The sequence below is a fragment of the Cyrtonyx montezumae genome, unplaced genomic scaffold, assembly GCF_038088225.1.
Source record: "Cyrtonyx montezumae isolate F1298 unplaced genomic scaffold, pur_monq_1.0 scaffold_0, whole genome shotgun sequence".
In the NCBI taxonomy this organism is placed as follows: Eukaryota; Metazoa; Chordata; class Aves; order Galliformes; family Odontophoridae; genus Cyrtonyx; species Cyrtonyx montezumae.
The window spans coordinates 11,372,085-11,391,129 of record NW_027071824.1 but is presented as its reverse complement, the minus strand read 5'-3'; positions in this window follow the sequence as shown (position 1 = coordinate 11,391,129).

The following is a 19,045-nucleotide window of genomic DNA, read 5'->3' as shown; positions in this document are numbered from 1 at the left end:
AAGGACAAAAAAGGTGCACAAAAAAGTAGCTCACAACAGAACTGTGATTGGCCCAGTAACAAAAACACAAACCAGAAGACTTTCCTGAACACTCTGTCAATGCTATTTTTGCCTGTGGGAGCTCAGGTACTGAAGCAGTGTCCATTCTGTGCAAGCAGCTAAAATACAATTCCTATAACAACTGAAGTAGAAGGGGAAATGGAGCTTGCCCAAATAAGTGCTAAAATAAATCTACAATCCACGAGTGAGATGGGCAAAGAGGACCAGGATGAAAAATGAGCTGGTTGATGATTGGAATGTATGTACAGGGACCACAGTAAACCAGAGAGCCAGTAAACACACAAGAAAGAGCAGAGTTTCAACAACAGAATGCAACTGTACTGTGTTTAGCAGGTCTGCTATGGCATTTATCCTATCACCCACAAATTTACCACCAGTGTATAATTTGAGAGGAGATGAAATGCTAGTAAATGCTCTTTTTAGAAAAATAAGACTAATAATGAGTTATTTGTATCTATTTAATGTAGTTTCCAAAATGTATTGGGTGTCTTGTGTGACAATCTGAGACAAAAGAATAAATCCAACTTCTAAGCCTGAGAGATTAAAATTCTGTTTCTTCTGACCTTTTCTGGCTCCTCAGCATACATGTTACAGCTCTGAACACCGTGATTTGACTGAACTGTCTGTGTCAGTGGGGTGACTTCTGTTGACTGTAGGTTTCTGAAGAAGTGCTCTGAATTGTCACAGTATCTTTCTTAATGTAAATTTTTAAGGTCAGCTTCAGTAAGACTGTTTAACTATTGACAAGAATCAAGACCCTATCCACAGATTTTTAAACAGGTGTGGACTTGGATTTTGATCAGTGCTTCTATCCTCTCATATCACCTAGAGTGATCTGAGTGGCTATTCTGCACCCCATCTGCAAGTACTGTGAATTTTACTTAAAGGTTCTTATATTCTGTGAAATGATTTATTAAGATATCTATATCAGAGAGATTTTAGATCAGTAGTCTGATAAAAATATTTGGCAAGCTATGTTTGCTTGAAGGTATGTCAAGAGACTAAGAGAACAATCTAAAAAGCCCTTACTATAAGGAGTAAAATAGTTTCTTTTTGTCTAAAGTTTTCTAAGAAGTTTAAGTTATCCATTTCACGTTTTCAAAAGTTAAATGAATTACATACATTTGTGGGTATTTTCCCTTACAGCATGTCTTACAATACTGCTAAGTGAATTCCAAATAAATCTTTCCTGTGTTTCCATATTTCAATGTGCATTAAGATGATAGCTAGTATACAAGGATGAGTAGTTAGTTTTCTGGTTAGTTTACCTCATGGAGATGTGCTGGCATGAAATTTAAACAGTAGCAAATCCTAATAACCTCGATGCAAAGTATTAGTCTTTGAAAAACTCTGAAAGATGCTAATAACTCAGACTGTATTTGTACCTACCTGAATTTAGATGTCACCTGAAATTATAAAGGGCTCTGAGTTATCTCAGGATAATTACCCAAGTGCTACTAAACTTGTGTTGCCTAGATTCAGTGCAACAAACCTTGATGCCTGTGGTCACACTTGAAAAGACTTCTGTAGTTCATCAAGAAGGGCAAGGCTCTGGTTGTGTGTCCTCAGATGACTGACTGATTTGGTAACACTTGCACACCTCTGCAGGAAAAAACAATGAGTTTGCATAGAGAACTACATAAATGTTAGGTTTTATGGTTATTAATAATCTTTTCCTGATGAAAGCAGACTGTTGCATTTACTGTTGAATGTATACTGATCTGTTCTTTAGGAGTCCTCTCTTCAAAGTGTTTGAGGATTTCATGTTTCTTAAGGGATCCTGCAAAGTGGGAACATAGTGGTCCTCCTTTTGAGGGGAAGAACTGACACTCAGTGCTGTTCTGAAGCTTGCTTCTTCACTCTGTGCTGGTGTGTGTGCTAACCATGTGTTAGTGTTGCTGCTCTGCACCTCGCAAAGAGTGCAGAGCCACTTTGGGGCCCCTGTGCTGCACCCCACTGTGCAGTAGGGCTGGTGGTAGCTGAATTTTACACAATAGCACTGGGTTTTCTAATGCTTGCAGCGGTACTTTGGTCTTCTCTTCTAAGGTAAGTGGTGGAGTCATGCTACTGGGGTGAGTCTGCCAGGTCTTGCAATAGGGTTTTGTTTGCGCTGGTAGCAAGAGTGGGATGTAGTGAGCTGCCCACCCCAGGGGCTGAGAGGGCAGTGTTTGCTGGCCATGTGCCTCCTTCCCAGCTGCTGGTGGCTTTTTAGGGAGTAGTGCTTGTGCCAGGGCTACTCTAGCACCTGCCTTGCCCTGGAACCAGGCGTTTCTCTCCTATTTCAATAGGCCTCCGTTTAATTTGGGTGGCAAGTGTTTACAGATTATATCCTCTACTTAATAAGGCTTCTGTGACAGCTGTTTTGTCCAACTCTCATCCTGATGTAAATGTTTTCACCCAATGGTCCTTGGATACCTACTAATATACTATACTTTCTCATGTGTTTGTTGATTGTTGTTTATTTTCCTGAGACATTTGCTGGATTCATAAATCACAATTTTTTCCACTCTACTTCTGTATCAGGGTAATGTTTAATTTGTGACTTGAAACAGGTTTTGAATTCTCTCAGTTATAATAAATTGCTAAATGGAAAGTAATAGAACTAAGTTCCTAAGCTCGATGAGCTTTTGTTTTGAGGTTGAACAGTAAATCTTAGAAAGCTTGTTTTTCACTTGCCCTGAAACCTTCCCCTCCTGCCTCCCTTCTTTCATGCCAATAAAAGGTAACCAGAGACAGATGGGGACTCGCTCTCTGCATCCTTTCAATAGGAGCGTCCTCTGAATGCCTCTTTCATGTACCTGCAGAGACCCTGCTCTGCTCCCTGCCACGGCAGAGGTTCTCAGAGGTTCAATAGGTTTTCATTGCCCGCATTTCTGGTCTGAAACAGACTGAGAGAAATGAGTGCTAAGTAAACGAGCTGGCAACCGTGCCAGCATCAGCATTCCTGCTTGCTGTGCTTGTGCCGGCTGTGGAGCTCTGCAGCAGGGTACCATGGCACCAGCTCCTGCACACCCTGCTGCAAGGGGTTGGATGGTACTGGGTGGGGATGGAGGTGAGGTGAAACAAGGAGTGGAGAGTCTGATTTTTTACGAGGTTGTTTATTCTTTCTGTAACAAGTCTGTAGTGTCTTACTGATGCTGAATGGGAATTTACTGCAGTGATAAAGTAAACCTGTCAACTTACCAAGTCTGTTTTCAGCTGCCTTTGTTCTGTACTTCTAAACATCTGTAAAGAACGTGTTCAGTAACACTCAGACGCTTCTGTGAAAGTGCATGTGGTCATATCCAGCACCTTCTGCAGAGAGCTGACTGCCCTGCTGCAGCTGATTGAAGTCAGTAGAAAATGAATGGGTTATTCTCTCCCTACCAGGGCTTTTGCATGTGAAGGTGGTGTTTGCAAGCTTTTGGGTGAAAACAGAGGTTTCTTTTCATTTTTCTATCATAAATGCTCTACCAACATTCTGCTGTGGTTTACAGAATGAGATTTAGCAAACACTAAGATTTGATAACACAGAATTTTGCATTTGGTGTTTTCATTAGCTAAGACAAGCTCCACCCCTCCCTCCCTCCCACCCCCCAGATGCCCAGCTTGCAATGGAAGTTACCTGTGAAAGGACTGTGCATTCATAACTTGCTAATAACAGGATCAGAGCATTGTCTGTTGAAGCAAGTGAAAGAACCTGAACTGCATGAATTAGGGCTTTGTTTCCGCAAACACCTAGGTATTGTGTAGACAGGAAAGTTTCCCCTTCTACCAGAATAACCCTATTCCATACCACACATAGGCATTCTTGTACAGATTTAAGACCTTACCAAGCAAAGACATCATTTTTTCAAGAATGAGAATTCTGATCGAAGATTTATCTTGCTGTATATATAGGTTACGCCAATCCTTCCACTTTGCTTTCTTCTAGTAGGCTATTACTGAGCTAGAGATGTTATTTCTGTCCCAGCTGCTTGTTCAAAGTCCTTTGATGATTATTCTGTTCCTTTATACTGTGAGTGATGCTTTTCTCTTATACCTGACATGCAACTAACTTGGGTGATATTCCCCTTCCTGTTTTAGTTCAATTGGCCCATGTTCAGGACTTCTTGATGCATCTCAGTATTAGTTATGTAAGGTACGTAGCATGGATGGTCAGAGTAGAGATGTGGTTGAATTCTGAACCCAAAATGTGTGATGTCAGGAAGCAAATGACTGCATATTAGAAGACTTGTGGCTGAATCATCAATGTGTAATTATGATGATCTCGAAAGCCTTTTCCAGTCTGAAAGATTCTAAATCCAACCATAAACTTGGCCTACCAAGTCTCATCACTAAAGCCTGTCCCTTCATGCCAGTACAACTCTTACTGAGCCGTGGAGAAGTAAATGAGGAAGGATATCGGATGAGTTGTTAGGCCTTTACATAGACCATTTACTGCTTGTGCAGCAAGCAGTCAAGGGCTCTGTAGCAGTGCTGTGCCACTCAAAGGCCTGATGCGTCTTAAATTCAGGTTAACAGTAGCCACAAATTCTTATAGGTTCATAGGTTCATTAGGTTGGAAAGGACCTACAAGATCATCTAGTCCAACCATCCTCCTATCACTATCCCTACCCAACTACTAAATCAAATCCCTTAGCACCTCATCTAAACGCTTCTTGAACAGCGCTAGGGATGGTGCCTCAACCACCTCCCTAGGCAGGCCATTCCAGTGCCTGACCACTCTTTCAGAGAAAAAATGTTTCCTCAGGTTCTTGGAAATGAGAACCTTCTCTTCTCCATTTTTATTGGTGCAAATGCATATTACCACTGTCTTTTTTTAATTTATTTTCTTTTATTTATTTATTTCTACTCCTGATTGATGGTGATATTCTATTTGTACAGAAGCTATTTTCAGAAGTTTTGGAAATAGCAGTTTGTCAGGTTATTGAAATGAAGGGCCTCCTGATCAAAGCAAGAAGCATGAAATTTCAGTGCTGCACTTTTGAGAGCATCGACAATGAAGCTAACCTTTCACCCTTTGCTTTCTTTTAACCCTAATTTTGAAAGACAGTAGCAAACCACTCAGCTAACTTCTTAAGTGCAAGAATATTCAGGCTACCTCGATTGTAATGCCTTTTCAAGTCCTTTTCAAGTGAGTGGGAGAGCTCACAGTAATGCATACAAATACAGAGGCTGGTAAGTTCATTACTTTGAGTTTCTGGTGTGGTGGCAGCAATGAACTGGTTAAAAGGTTGGCTTTAAAGTGGTCACAATTAGGCTTCAAAGTTAACACCCCACCCCACTGAGATGAATGGGAGCAGTTGACGTTTCTTAGTGCTATTGTTTCAGTCTGGCTTGCTACAGCTTCTAAAATAAGACAACAGTACATCTGTTTACATTCTGCTTCCGCAAACCCAGATGGGCTAGAAACTTCATTGTTTTTCAAGTGGAAGCTCAGATTCTGGAAAACACAGCAATATCCACAGGGTATCTGTAGGAAGAAGAGCTGAAAGCTTTCTTAATCACAGACATCTCCCCCTTCCTTGTAGATTTCTATTGTCCCAGGACAAATCTATACACCACTGGGGGAAAAATAAAGCACGTATATTTGAAGTACTTTTTACTTACTACATGACATACACACAATAGCTTCTCAACAAGTCCCTAACATGCCAATTTTCTGAAATGGATGTGGGGTTTTGAACTTTTCCTGTCAGTAGTATCTGCTGTAAGAAAAGGTAAAGGTCCTGGGCTCACTGATCGCGGTAGCTTCACTTAACCTAATAAGAAACTTGTTTTGTCTTCAGAGAAGTGAGGGTTTCAGTCAGGAACTTTCGAGACCAGCTGATTCTTTCTATGTTCACATGGGCAGAGAGTAAGTGAAAAAATGTTTTTGGAAGATACGTTTTACGTTTTCCTGATGTGTTAACAGGACAGTTACATTAACTTCAGTAAGACCTTAGGAGCTGAGATGAATGAATAAAGGTGCAAGCAGAGCTGGAATTTGGTGCAGATGGTCTCTATTACTGCATGCCTCAGTTCACGTTGGGAGTACGCTCTGTCCTCTCTGACTCTTGTTGCAGGGTCTGCACAGTGGCAAAGTGCCCTCGGTAGCAGCCAGTACCCTGAGAGCTTCTCTGATAAAGGCAGCCCATTAGATATGCTCAGGCTGTAGATTGAAACCAGCTGCGAATCTGTCAGAAAGATTTTCCTCATTCTGCTTTCATCAGGATGGAAAGTTCGTTGCTCCTTCTGCACAGATATATTTTGGGCTTCATTGCTCCAACTTTGCAAGTCCCAGAGCCTGCCAATGATAAGGTCTGCTCTGCAAGCAGGCTCCTGGTGCTTGAGACCCTGGCGCTGAGACCCTGCCTTTTGACTGTCAACAACACAACTTGTGCTGTGGAAGGGACGTTGTGGGCTCTTCCAAACGGCCTCCCAGGTTACAACCATATTGTGCAGTTGAGCATGCCATCTGTGGTTGGACTCATGGAGTTCCCTGCCTGTTGTACAGGAAGATGGAAGATTTCCGGTTATTAGGAGGAGCAAATAAATAAGGGAACAAGTTTTCCTGGCATGTGTTCCATATGCAAGTTGAACAAAAAAACTGCTTTTTATGCTATTTGTAGCAGAGGAGTGTGTAGTCTGCAAATGCCATGGAGCAGTGTTTAGTGAAAACAAGGGCTTTTCCTTGGCTGTAATGATTATCATTTTGGGTGGTGTTGGAGGAAGGGATGCTTTTTTTATACCTACCTGTCTGTGCCTGCTCACTTAGTATCCTTTAGGATGGAATGTGAGACCAGAGCACACCTAGCTTGTTTCCTGCCCAGCTTCAAGTGGCATTCTCATCCGGCAATTGTTTTCGCTGATCGCCATCCTGCAGATTACTCAACAGAACTGTGGGCATTTCCATGGTGTCAGCTAACTCCTCTCAGGTCCAGCTCTTCAGCTCCTGTGCTAAGTGGGATCGTTCAGTAAACTCCTCTGTGTGGAGAAAACAATGACAAAACACGAGAGGAGTATTTATTTTGAAAGCTTCTCTTGTGAGTTTGTTTTGTCTGTCTGTCTGAAAACCTCTCTTCACACCTAAGATTATGTTAAAACATACTGGAGAAAAGCAAGTACAGTGTGATGGAACAGCTACAGTGTATTGCGAGAGCCACTCCATACAGTTACAGGAGGAAGGGCATTCTATTCAAACAGCGGGGAAAAATGGGATCAAATACAAGTTTGTTATAAGTTTCCAGTTTCCAATTCTCTTGGTCATTTCTGATTCTAAAGAGGATCACTAAGGTATTATCTAGACATGAGTTACGCATCTTGTCAAAGAGAGTAGATATGCCATTACACTTTTCAAATGCAATCAAAAATTACTTCTGTAAAGCTACAGTAGCAGAGCTTGGAAAAGTTAGGAGGTATGCTGGCCAGTTCTGTATGCGAATTGGCCTGTTCCCCTGCCTCACAGCAGTGTTATGATTCCTTTGTGTACCCAGAAGCCCCAGACTGTCTTTTAGTTTTTTTAACATTTTTTTTTCCCTTTGAGCCTTCCATTTTGGGATTGTTTGGTTTCTTTGAGTCAGTTCTGCGTTTTCAGTTTGTGGTGTATTTCCTTAGTCTATTTATAGTTGAACTTTCTGCTACTGTTCATCTCTTTGCTGGTCTGAGCTAGCTCACAAACTGGTAATTGCCACTGAGCAGCAGAATACTAGTTCTCTCTGAGCAGCTTGGTGTGTTGTGGCTATCACTGAACCCTAGAAGAGGATGAAGGATACAAGCCAGACCTTCATATAACTCTCATGAGAAATGCCCTGCAATAGGAAAAGAATGCAGCAAAACGAAACGAAAACTTTCAATTAATAGATAGTAAAAAAAAAAAAAAAATTTTTCTTCCCAAAATGCTCTTGAAGATTTGTTTAAAGGAAAGGTATTATTATTTCCAGTTTATGAAAAAAGTTGTTGAATATGATAATGGTGCACAAAGATTATTTGTATTGCTATTATTTTCCTTCTTTCTTTCCTTTTTTTCCATCATAGACAGAGAAAATAGATTAATCTAAAAGATTTCACATTGTGGTCTGTGAACCAGAGCTGGCTTGTAAGACTTTTTATTTCAGTGGTTTTGTTGTTCAAGAACTGACACTTCCTTCTACATCTGGCCATGCTTTTTGATTACACTTAAAGAAGAGAGTACTAACCAAGTATACACATTTTGTGTCCAGTTTACCATTCACATTAAAACAGAGATGACAACAGAACTGCAGAGGTAACAAGTCCAATGAATGATATAGTCACCTGAGAAAGACAGAAGTGGCAGTAGTTAGAAAAAAGAAATCTGGGAAATCCATGCATTGGGCATACTGTAAGGGTGAGAAAGCAGCATGGGTAAAACATAACAGAGTATTGGCATATACTGTAAGATTTTTAATCTCAGTGGAACTGTTTTGGTTTGCTGTTCAAATCACTGGTTCTGGTTCATGGCAGGGGCTAACAAATGATGTAATGAACAATTTTGGTTGAAGTAGATAAGTGAGAGCTACATGATTTCAGCTGCTGCATTACACCAAGTTTTTTTGTTTCCATGCTGCATATCATGGTTTTACTATTTTAATGCTTCATTTCTGTGTAGTTTGGAGGTGGTTGTGTACGTGACTAGATTCACTCCCTAGTGGGACACAGGCCAAGATTTTCAAAGTGATTGTTTATTTCGAGTGCCTCTATTTTTAAAGGTCCCAAACTGACAAATTTTAGAGAAGGCTTTAAAGAAGGACAGAATACAAATCTTCGAAGTTCCCTTGGACTGTGGTCTGTGGTGTATCAGTACAGGAAGAAAAAATGAAAGGAATGAAAGAATGAAGTCAAAATCCTTGTTTTCTTTTTATAATTCCAGTGTCTGATCTTTGGCTTGCTGAACTGAGACCAGTGGATTTGGGCACAGTGGTACTCGAGCTCAGAGTGTGTACCTTGCTGCAGAGCTGGCAGCCCCAGCTCTGTGCTTCTGCTGTTATCTCCCCACCACTCTGGGGCTTTACCTGAGTTTTCATTGTTGTCTTCAGATGGTGGGGAAATCGGGGCTGACTGCACTTCATGAGGAATAGAAGCAACATAACCTGTACTGGAATAATTATATAAGCAGTGTATTCTGTCTTTCAGGAGCTCGCCAAGGCAAGAGGATAGGCTTTTAAGTGGTACTGTGAGCACAGATGCTGTTAGGAGAGTTGTCTTAGTCTCATCTTTCCCTCACATTTCTGTTTGCTGATACTATTTGTGTTGCAGAATAAAGTTCATTTGAAAGAAATACTAGCACTGAATTTAACAACAGCAATAATAACAAAAAGATCCTGGAAGCGTGCCTATAGGTTTTAGCTTTTTGAATGCCTATTTTTAGGGCTAGAGGTCAGCTGACATAGCTCCTTTAAAAATGCCTGTTGGATTCAAGGGAAGAAAATAACGAAGTGTAAGCTGTGAAGGCTTAATTGTTAAAAGTGCAACAATAGCTTACAAACAGTCTGCAAAGCCTGATCTCACAGCTGGAGGAAGGAATACTTTATTAATAGTTGCAAGGAGAGGGAAGATAGGGGCTGAAGCAGGCAGCAGGCAATATAAAAGGAAGCCTTGTAACACAAAACCATTGCCAAAACGCCCTTACCGAACAATTCGTGACAGAGCCAGCATCACAGGAGCACCATGATAATTCAGTGTGTATGTTGTGTAATAACCAGGCCTCAGTATTTTATAATCTGATGTGTCCCCTGATCACACTGGGAGTGAATACTTGTTACACTGGGAGGTGGAAAGGGGTTGTTTCTCTGCAGAGGTTTCATGTGATTCCAATTGCTTTACTCCACGCTCCATACCGTGTGTATGGTAGGGATGGACTGATGATTGGACTAGATGGTGCTAGAGGTCTTTTCCAGTCTTAATGACTCTATAATTCTATAATGAGATCCCTCCCTGTCGCTTCATCTCCCAGTGTAGCTGTGCCCTATGTTCAGCAGTGACCAGCCGTTTATGGCAGATCCATACTGCTGCAATTTTCAAGATGTACCTTGAAAGAAGTCCTTAGGTAACTGCAAAATGTATGAGAATCTGGAAAGCCTTGGGTCCAGAAGAAATGCTTTAATGCTGGGGAAGTTTTGATTTCATTTGAAAGAACCATAAAATCATTCTAGTGCTGACTCCTCTTCTTGGGCTCTGTGAGATCTGACGTTGTTCTTCTCTATTTAGTAAAAAGAACCCAGAGCCTGATTTTTATTTTCTTTTAACATCATGTAGATTTAATCCAGGTTGCCTGTGCCAGTCATAATCCCTCCTTTCAGGTTTGTTCTTTCCATGTGGGTCAGTGTCAACTCAAAGCCTGATGCATTAAATCCAGAAACTTGCTGAGGCTGCCAGTATCCCTGGCAGCATCACAGAGTGCAGATGACACTTATTTTGACTGTGATAGCATGTACTCTCAGAGTCAGCCTTTGCTGTAGGCATGGTATTTGTGTGGCTCTGCTGTAGGGGTTGCACTGATAGAAAGCATGTTTGCCTTCACCTTACTTTTAACCATGTTATCAGTTGGGTTTCTTTGTTTGCTGTTTTTGTTTTCTTAAGGAGGATGTTCTCCTTTTCCACATATACCTTTTAATTAACAAGGTAGATATTTACTTGCAGCTTTTCCTGTAAATGATTGTTTTCTCCAACATTATTGCCCTCTCTGGGCAGCATCTCTAAGCAGGAGTGGCACATGAAGTGTGAGGACAGGCAGGTCGCTCTGTTATGTAGATCTACTTTGAGCAGTATAAGCTGCTAGGTAGTGGGATTTTGTCTTCTTAACTTCTTCTTCACCATGCAGGAGAAATTCTTAAGGGGTTACCCTTTTGCATACTCTGTAGGAACTCATCAATTCTAGTCATAGAAAGGGAATGATTACAACTGCAATCATTAATAATTTCAAGATTAATAATCCATTGTAATGAACTTTGTAGAATATGAAGGAAAAGCAAGGACACATGTTCTTTGTTGCAATCCACAATAAGATATCTACCTATGGTTTTCTTATCTAAGCCAATTAGCATTTAGCAGAAAGAGAGGGAATCCCACTTTTCATCCTGTCCATTATGTATTTATTATTTCTGTGGGTGCAGCCTGAAATATGGCCATATTGACTCCTACTCAGATGAGCTTTTGTGAAGAAGTGGCTCCCTTACTTTCTTGCCTCCCATGCATTAAAGCTAAATCATTCTTTAATTCTGTGTTTCCGGTTCTTCATACTCAAATACGTCCATCAGAAATTCCGGTTTGGTCCCAAGGAAGATTTTCTATGTTTCTAAATTATTGAAAATTGATATTAGAAATGCTGCTAGTCATGCATCTGATCCACAGAACATGAGACTTACAATAGAGGAAATCATTAAAACTCCTTTGTTCTTTTTGCTCTGTTTGGTATTTTGACCATCATACCTATACCAGAACCATTACTGTTATATCCCAGAAGAAATTGTTCCCTTCAGGTCTTCCTCTTTATTTATATTAGACTATCTTGAGGGAGAAAAAGATAAATCAGGCTGAAATTATGGCCCAGCTGTTGAGAATCTGTTTGCTGCTATGGAAGAGGTGATTTGATGCCACGCTTCTTGAAGCAGCAAGTCTGGTAATTCCACTGGCTGAGGCATGTTCCAAGCATGCAGAGGTCCAGATCCCTTTTCTGAGGTTGGCAGCTCTGAAATTATGTTTCTCTCTCTGCCTTTCTTTTACTGTCATTTCCACTCCATTTTATTCATTAGTTGCCTTCATGTATCTTTTTGTCATTACAGTTACTAAAAAGTGCCACTGGTTTGAGTTATTCACCTAAATACCTAAACAGAGATCCTGTGATACTTGTCCCTCCCCTTTTCTGTAGAAGCCAGGCTGTGATTAATGAAAAGTTGCAACAGGTTTGTTTAATACACCATTATTTTCCCCAGATAATTTTTTCTCTTTTCCTTCTCAGCACATGCAACCTGCATAACTTCCTCATGCTTTTGTTTCTTTTTAGATATTCTTCAGAATAGAAAATAGCTCTTCTCCTGACTTGGACTTTGAATCCTTTGAAATGAAATCAAGATAGTTTGTCTGTATTTAGCTGGTGGTTGTACCATGGCTGATTAAAAAAGATTTGATTTTTTTTTGGTCTATTTTTCTTAGATCAGCATCTTATTTGATTTTCAGCCTACAGCAGTATCACAAAATTGTAAGGTCATGCTTAGTCTGACACTATCACAAGAAAAATTGTAATTACACTGTGTTTAGTGGGGTTTTATAAGTCATAGTGGTTCATATAAAATATATCTGAAGTTAGGTTCTATGAGTGCAGCTAGGCTATTGACTCTCAGTTCCACAGAAACAGAGAAGACAGAAAAACACAGTATATTCAGTCACTGACTTTAAAACCATGACTGAACACGATCACACACATACATGATATGAATGACATATACGGGTGCATTTGTGCATGTTCTCTGTCCTGTATTATAATATGCATGCTGTATATTGCACATCTATATACATACCTATTTGATATACAGTAGAAATCAGATACAGGAAAAAACGCATAATTTGTGGTCTGAGTTACAAGATTTATGCCATATGAATGTCTACAGTGTTGATTATGTGTTTCACTATTCCTCTGTTGTACTAGTAAAAGGTAGCTGCTCTAGAAAGCCCTCTGAGCTTTCCCAATCCAGACATGCCGTTCGTAACCTCTCCAAAATGTGATGTCAATGAAACTGCAGCTGGTTAAAGGGCTACGCAGGGCAAAAAGTGGTATTAGTGACTAATAAAGGCTAATTCTTTTGCAAGCAAAATTAGCTCGCTTCACTAGCTTGTTATGACTTGAAGTGTCTGGCCATTGAACTATGCATCTGGCTCATTTGTTGATCTCAAAGAGATTGCACCCTGACTGACAGCTGTAGTGGACTGGAAGAAAGTAGCCCACATGAGTAAGAACAAGAGGACTTCAGTTTATGTGACTTTGGGACAGTAGCAATCCATGCAAACAGCCTTAATAAGCAGAAGAGAAGAACCTGACAAAGAATGTGTGTGATACGGACCCTGGCTCATGGCAGTAATTTTTTGTAAATGACTGGCTCCTAATGCTCAGCTTTTTTGCCCACAGATGCTGCCTCCCACATTCAGTATACACAGCTACTGAAGAGACACAAATGTCCAGTAGCTGGTTACAGCAATCCCGAATAATCTCAAGGGGACTGATTCTGAGCAAGTCCCAGAAATTCTTGTGGTACTCTGTAGTGATTCAAGCTCCACCAGAGTAGCCTAAGCTCTGTGGATGTGTATTTATTTTTAACTCATGTTGTTTTGGGGTAAACACCACATCAGAGTGCTTCTATTATCAAGTTCCTGTTCCTGCACAATGCATCTGTACTGACTCTAAACCCCTTCATCAGAAAGGATCATTTCCTTTTTTTTTTCTTAATCTCAGATAGGTTTATCCAGAGCTGTTGTTCCTGACTTCCTTTAACCTGCCCTGCATCAAAGCTCTTTTAGAGTCCTCTTGGCATCCTTTCTTTCCTTAGCACATACTTAGAAATGTCTGTGTATACACATACACAGGTGCATGTCCATGCATATTTTAATCCATTTCTGCTTTAGTCCTGCACCCTTCAGCCTGGTCAGATCAGCCAAGGGCTCATGGGAAAGGTTACTACTAGGTAGCAGCAAAGCAAATATTTCTTGTGTACTTCAAGGGCTTCAGGAAGGTTTTAATGCCTTCTTTATTTGTGCGAAAATTGTTCAAACTTCCCAACCCTCTGATCATACCACACAGATGAATGTTCATTAAGATCAGGGCTGATTACTTTCTCACCATGGTATTATTTTTGCAGGTGATTTGAGACTCAGAGTTAATACAGGTCATTGAGAAGGAAAGGTTGGTGATGTTGCCTTTGTGCTGTTAAACCCTCAAATGTTGTACCTGGATTACAAGTTTATAAAGACCATACAGAAATATTGGTTTATATTCTTAAGTACGTTCTAGATTTCATTCTTCTCTTCATTATCAAACATTACTTGGGGTAATAGGAGTCCTTGGACTAATGAAGGAGATTGGCTTTTTCAGTGTGCCTATGACATTTCTTTCTCTGGACCACAGATGCTTGTGAAGTGCTGCCACTGACATTTTGGCAAAGGCTGGAAATAGAAAAGGAAATCTCCCTGGAGGAGACCTGTAGGTTGAACTTATCGGCCCCCAAGTAAGAGAAAACTATTCACCCATAAATATTATGGCTGCAACCAGGCCTCTGCATCTGCGTTGTTTTGTTCCCTGTTAAATTTTTAGGATTAGCCATGATTGGGTAGAGCCTTGATGCTCTGTGAGAGGCTAAGAGATGATGAGAGTGGTATGAATGCTCTTTGCTTACTGAGGATTTCAGGAAATTGTACAAGATGGAACTCCTGAATTTTCTCACACTGGAAGAGACTTATCACAGACCAAGAAGGATGTAAAGTCTCCAATCCAGCAATAGATAGAGCTGTGCTTAAGTAACAGGTGGAGAGGAGTTGAAGTTGTGGTGTTTAGTAAATTATAACTTTCAAGTCTAAATGATCATGAGAATTATAGAAGAGAGATCTTGCAGCAACGCACTTGATAGAAACAAGAACTGGAACTAATGGATCCTGAACAAAACAAGACAAGCAGTAAAACATTTGCTGAGATAAGTTTCTATCCAGGTTGCAGTAGAAGTTGATGCTGCAAAACCCCACTTGTTTACAGTTACAGTGGCAGAAGTACCACTGTGACCATGCTGAGGCTGCAGATGGCAATCACATCTGCTCTGATATCAAGTATGGAAGGATTAGTACCTGATTACCTGAAAGGGCTAGTGGAGAACTTCTGGAAGACATTTTGATCTAACTAAGAAGTCAGAATAGTCTGTTTCTTTTTGGATCACGAGTCAAAGTAGTAATAAAATAATATATGTTGTTGCCTGTTCCTGTTGCTGTTCCTGTTAGCTGTTATTGTTTATTCTTTTCCCCCAGTTCATGTCTTGTAATACAACAGATCTTAATTTGGTGTTGTAGATTGCAGTCCTTTTAATCCTTTTCTTCTTAGGGCTATACTGTAGTCAGTGTTACTACCTTTCCCTCTCCTTTTCCTGCTGAAGAAATCCAGCTGTACACAAATATTCTAGATCTTGTTTTGTTGTTACCACTGTACTCCACTCTTTTCGGTTCTTCCTCAGTACCTCATCAAAGGTCATGATCTTTCTTTCTTTCTTGTACGGTGTCCCTGCTTTGTCCTGCTGTAAGTCTACATCTGAAATCTTTGTTACCATCTTTTCTGTCTTCGGTAAGGGAAGCTGTTTCTGTGCAATAAAAACAAACAACCCCAAAACAACAAACCACTGCACTTCATAAACAGCCAGCAGTGTTGTAACTGCCTCAGTGCTGAGCTGATAAAGCCAACAGCACTGAAGCATTGCTAGTTCTGTGCTTTGGGCTCCTTCTCTGAGCTGGTTTCCTGATTTGTCCTATCAACATTGATTTGCTTTGCACTCTGAAAGCAACTGCTCTGTTGGTGAGAGCTACAGCAACTAGATCTCCATTTTTCCCTAGCATAGTCAAAGCAACAATGATGACTCCCTGGCTTTTCATTGGCAAGCTTCCCAGAAAGATGTGTACTTAATTATAATATGTTCTCTGCGGTCAGCAGCAATATCCCAACTTTTAGTATTTCAACAGTGTCTTTATAACTCTGTTTTTAAGTCTTCACCTGCTCTCCTACAGAACAACATCACAACCGGGTTGAATATATGCAGCATCAAGGATTGCACTTATTGTACACGCAGTTAATTCCCCCTTCATTTGCTGCTTCATCTGTCTATTCTGACTTAAAAAGAGAGGAAAAAAAAATCACCAAAAAAACTTCTACTACTTTCTTTTGGAAACACAGCTTCACTTTCTGGGGAAATCTTTCATTCTTTCCTTGCCTGCACATCTAGTGTCTCACATCAATGCTGTTATTGAGTTTTAGGCAGAGAAGCAGTTGTCTTGTCAAGTTGCTTCAAAAGAAACCACAAAATGAGCAGGTCATAAACCCAGAAGCAGCACAAGAGTGGGAATATGAGACCTGCAATATGTAATATGACTCTTTTAGTCCAACCTCCCTTATTGCCACCCTGGTGCTAAATATACTGCCGGTGTCCTTGCAAGGAACCAAATGCACTGAGCTGGGAAGGGCAGTGGGCAGCATTAGTTTAGGGATTGTTTCATTTCTGTAAATTTCCTTGATGATATGCTGAGAATTCCTGAATTCTCCTAATTATGTTTTTGCGACTATGGTGGTGAGGCTTCACAAACATCAGATCATATTAATCAAACGTTTAATTTTTAATCTAGCATTTTAATTTTTAAAGCTATTTTTCGTTAAAAATTGTCTTCTCTTTTTTTAAATCCAGATACTTATCTTGCTCCTCAGGAACTCCTATTTTAGATTAAGATAAGTTAAATATGCATTTGGAGTTCATGAATAAGTGTTGTAAGGTAGGAAGATTATTTCAAAGGTTTTAGCTTGCCTGTAGCATTTGTATTAGATAAGTGATAAGTTAACACTACACTGGATTGCATTTTACACAGGATGCAGATAACTGACCAAGTGAGTCCCAGAATGAACTTTTCCCTACTGTTGTGGTTAGGTGGTGGTTTGAGCTTTCTAACCTCAGGAGATGCAAGGAAAAGTAATACTGAAAAACACAGACTCAGATTAACTTGAATTTAATTGAAAAAAATCCATGTGGATTCTTTTTGTATGTATATAAAAATAGTAGGTCAACTTTGAAGCATAGTTAGCAGCTTTTCCAGATTTCATGTCTTTCACTCATCACTATTTTTCCTGTCCATTTTAATAGTTATGCTTTGTTGTTTCCAAACTGAATTTTTCAGAAAATGTGTAATTGTCGTGATTTTCTAGGTTGTATGGGAAGGGGAAGAGTAGGGTGATTTCCAGGTCTGATAGGAGAAATAGGATGGCTACTGAAGAAGAATCAGATTGAAAATGGGAGTCAGGCTGATCCTATACTGCCCGAAGAACCCCTGAGATAACTTGCTCACAAGCTCCAACACAACAAACAGAACCAACAGAATGAGACATCACACAACTAAATAACCCAGTGTCATGTCCCTTAGTGCTGCTGATGCAGAACAGGAAGGCCATCTAGGGTTGTGACCAGCACCGCTTCAGAATATTTCACTTCCTCTGCACTGATGACAGAGACTTACTTTGAACTTTCACGTGTAACTCTCTCTTGCTTTGAACATGGAACAAATTTCCTCAGATGCTTTGATATGGCTTTGTTGCTCACTTTTCGTGATCTCTCTGTCTTACTGTTCAACAAATAGTTCAAGTCTCTTCTTTCAGCATCTTTTTTTTTCCCAGATTTTTCTAGTTATTCCATTGGTAAATAAAGTATTTAATGGCTTCTAAGTATTAAATGTTGGATACAAGTTGCTTGTGAAATCAGGTAGATTTTATTAAAATAACTTATTTTAGTGTTTTGGACATAAGTTTCTCTAAGTAATCATGAATAGTAGTTTTTATATCTTGTTTATAAAAGACTTATAGCCCCATTCCAATGAATATGGATTACTCATGTCTGAATCTTATTCATGTCTGAATCTTATGCCAGTCACAGGGCAAGGGCCTACCTGTGTGCCATTTTATGTGTCATGGTTTGCAAGTGGGAGCACTCATGTCGTGTTTTGCCTCACTGTGCTCCTTTCTCTCCTGTATTACAGCGTCAAGGGACAGTGATAGGACCACAACAACCATTTCCAGTAGAGCACCCCTCGCCCTTGACACTGCAGGGGACAAGTCTTTCATTTATGAAATCAGCGAGACTCTATGAAGTTTAGACCATTCACCTTTTTGCTGATTTTCCATTCTAGGCCCTACAGTGAAATTCCTGCTGGACAAACCCAGAGAGTCACCTCGTGATTTTGCAGTTTCTCCATCTACAAAGTTGAGAGGTAAGGGTGAAATAATTTTGAGATATTGTGATGGAAAGAACCATTATTGTTACAACTGTACCATCTTGCTGTTGTCAGAGGGGGTCTTGCATTCAGAAAGAATCAAATGCCGTGAAACTAGTGGGAGTGTAACAATAGCATGAGGAATGCTGGTAAAATACCAGCATGACATGGCTTGAATTAGAAATATTATATATTTGCCACATGTTAGGAGCCACTAACTCCAGTGGCTACTGTAACTGATTGAGAATTGTATAGGAATCTGCTTTCAATATCTGTGCTTTAAAAATATCTTGGAATGCAACACTGGAAAAGAAAATATATTTCCTGAAGTCTGCCCCAACACCATTTTGACACTGATTTCTGGTTTTCTTATTTTTAATTTTTAAACTATTATTATTTGTACTGCAGATTCTTCATTTTTCTAAAAAGCTGATATTCATCAGAGATCATATGCTGAAAATCTGCTTTGCAGTTTTATGTACTCTAGGTTGTTTTATTTTATTTAATTTTATTTTTTCAGAGGGAATGTAAGCATTTCAAGGAGAACATATTAATTATATAGACTAAAATAAAAGTTGTTATGCACTGGATAAAATAGAAAGAAAATAGGAAACATTTTCTCTTCTATTATGTCTTTTGGTTTTTGTGTTAAATATTTAACCATGACAGTTGAAAATAACCTAATGAAACGTCAGGGTTTTCTTTTCTTTTACATCTCCAAGTCTGTACTTGAAGTGCACTGAGAAATTAAACTCAGCTTGAGTAAGGCTTTATTAATGCTTTAAAGTATTATCTTCCATTTAGTATTAAGGAAATGAACACATTTCCTGTCGTGCTAAAAGTGTAATCATTATAACTTTTCAGTGGTAGGGATTTGACTGTCATTTCTACCCTGTAGATTTGGAAGGTCAACGGGAAGATTCCTGTGCCACAGAGAAGAGCAGGATAGCAACAGTTATGTGAATACAAGTTCTATCTCTGACAGGTTTTTTCTATGGAGTAGAACAAATTATTT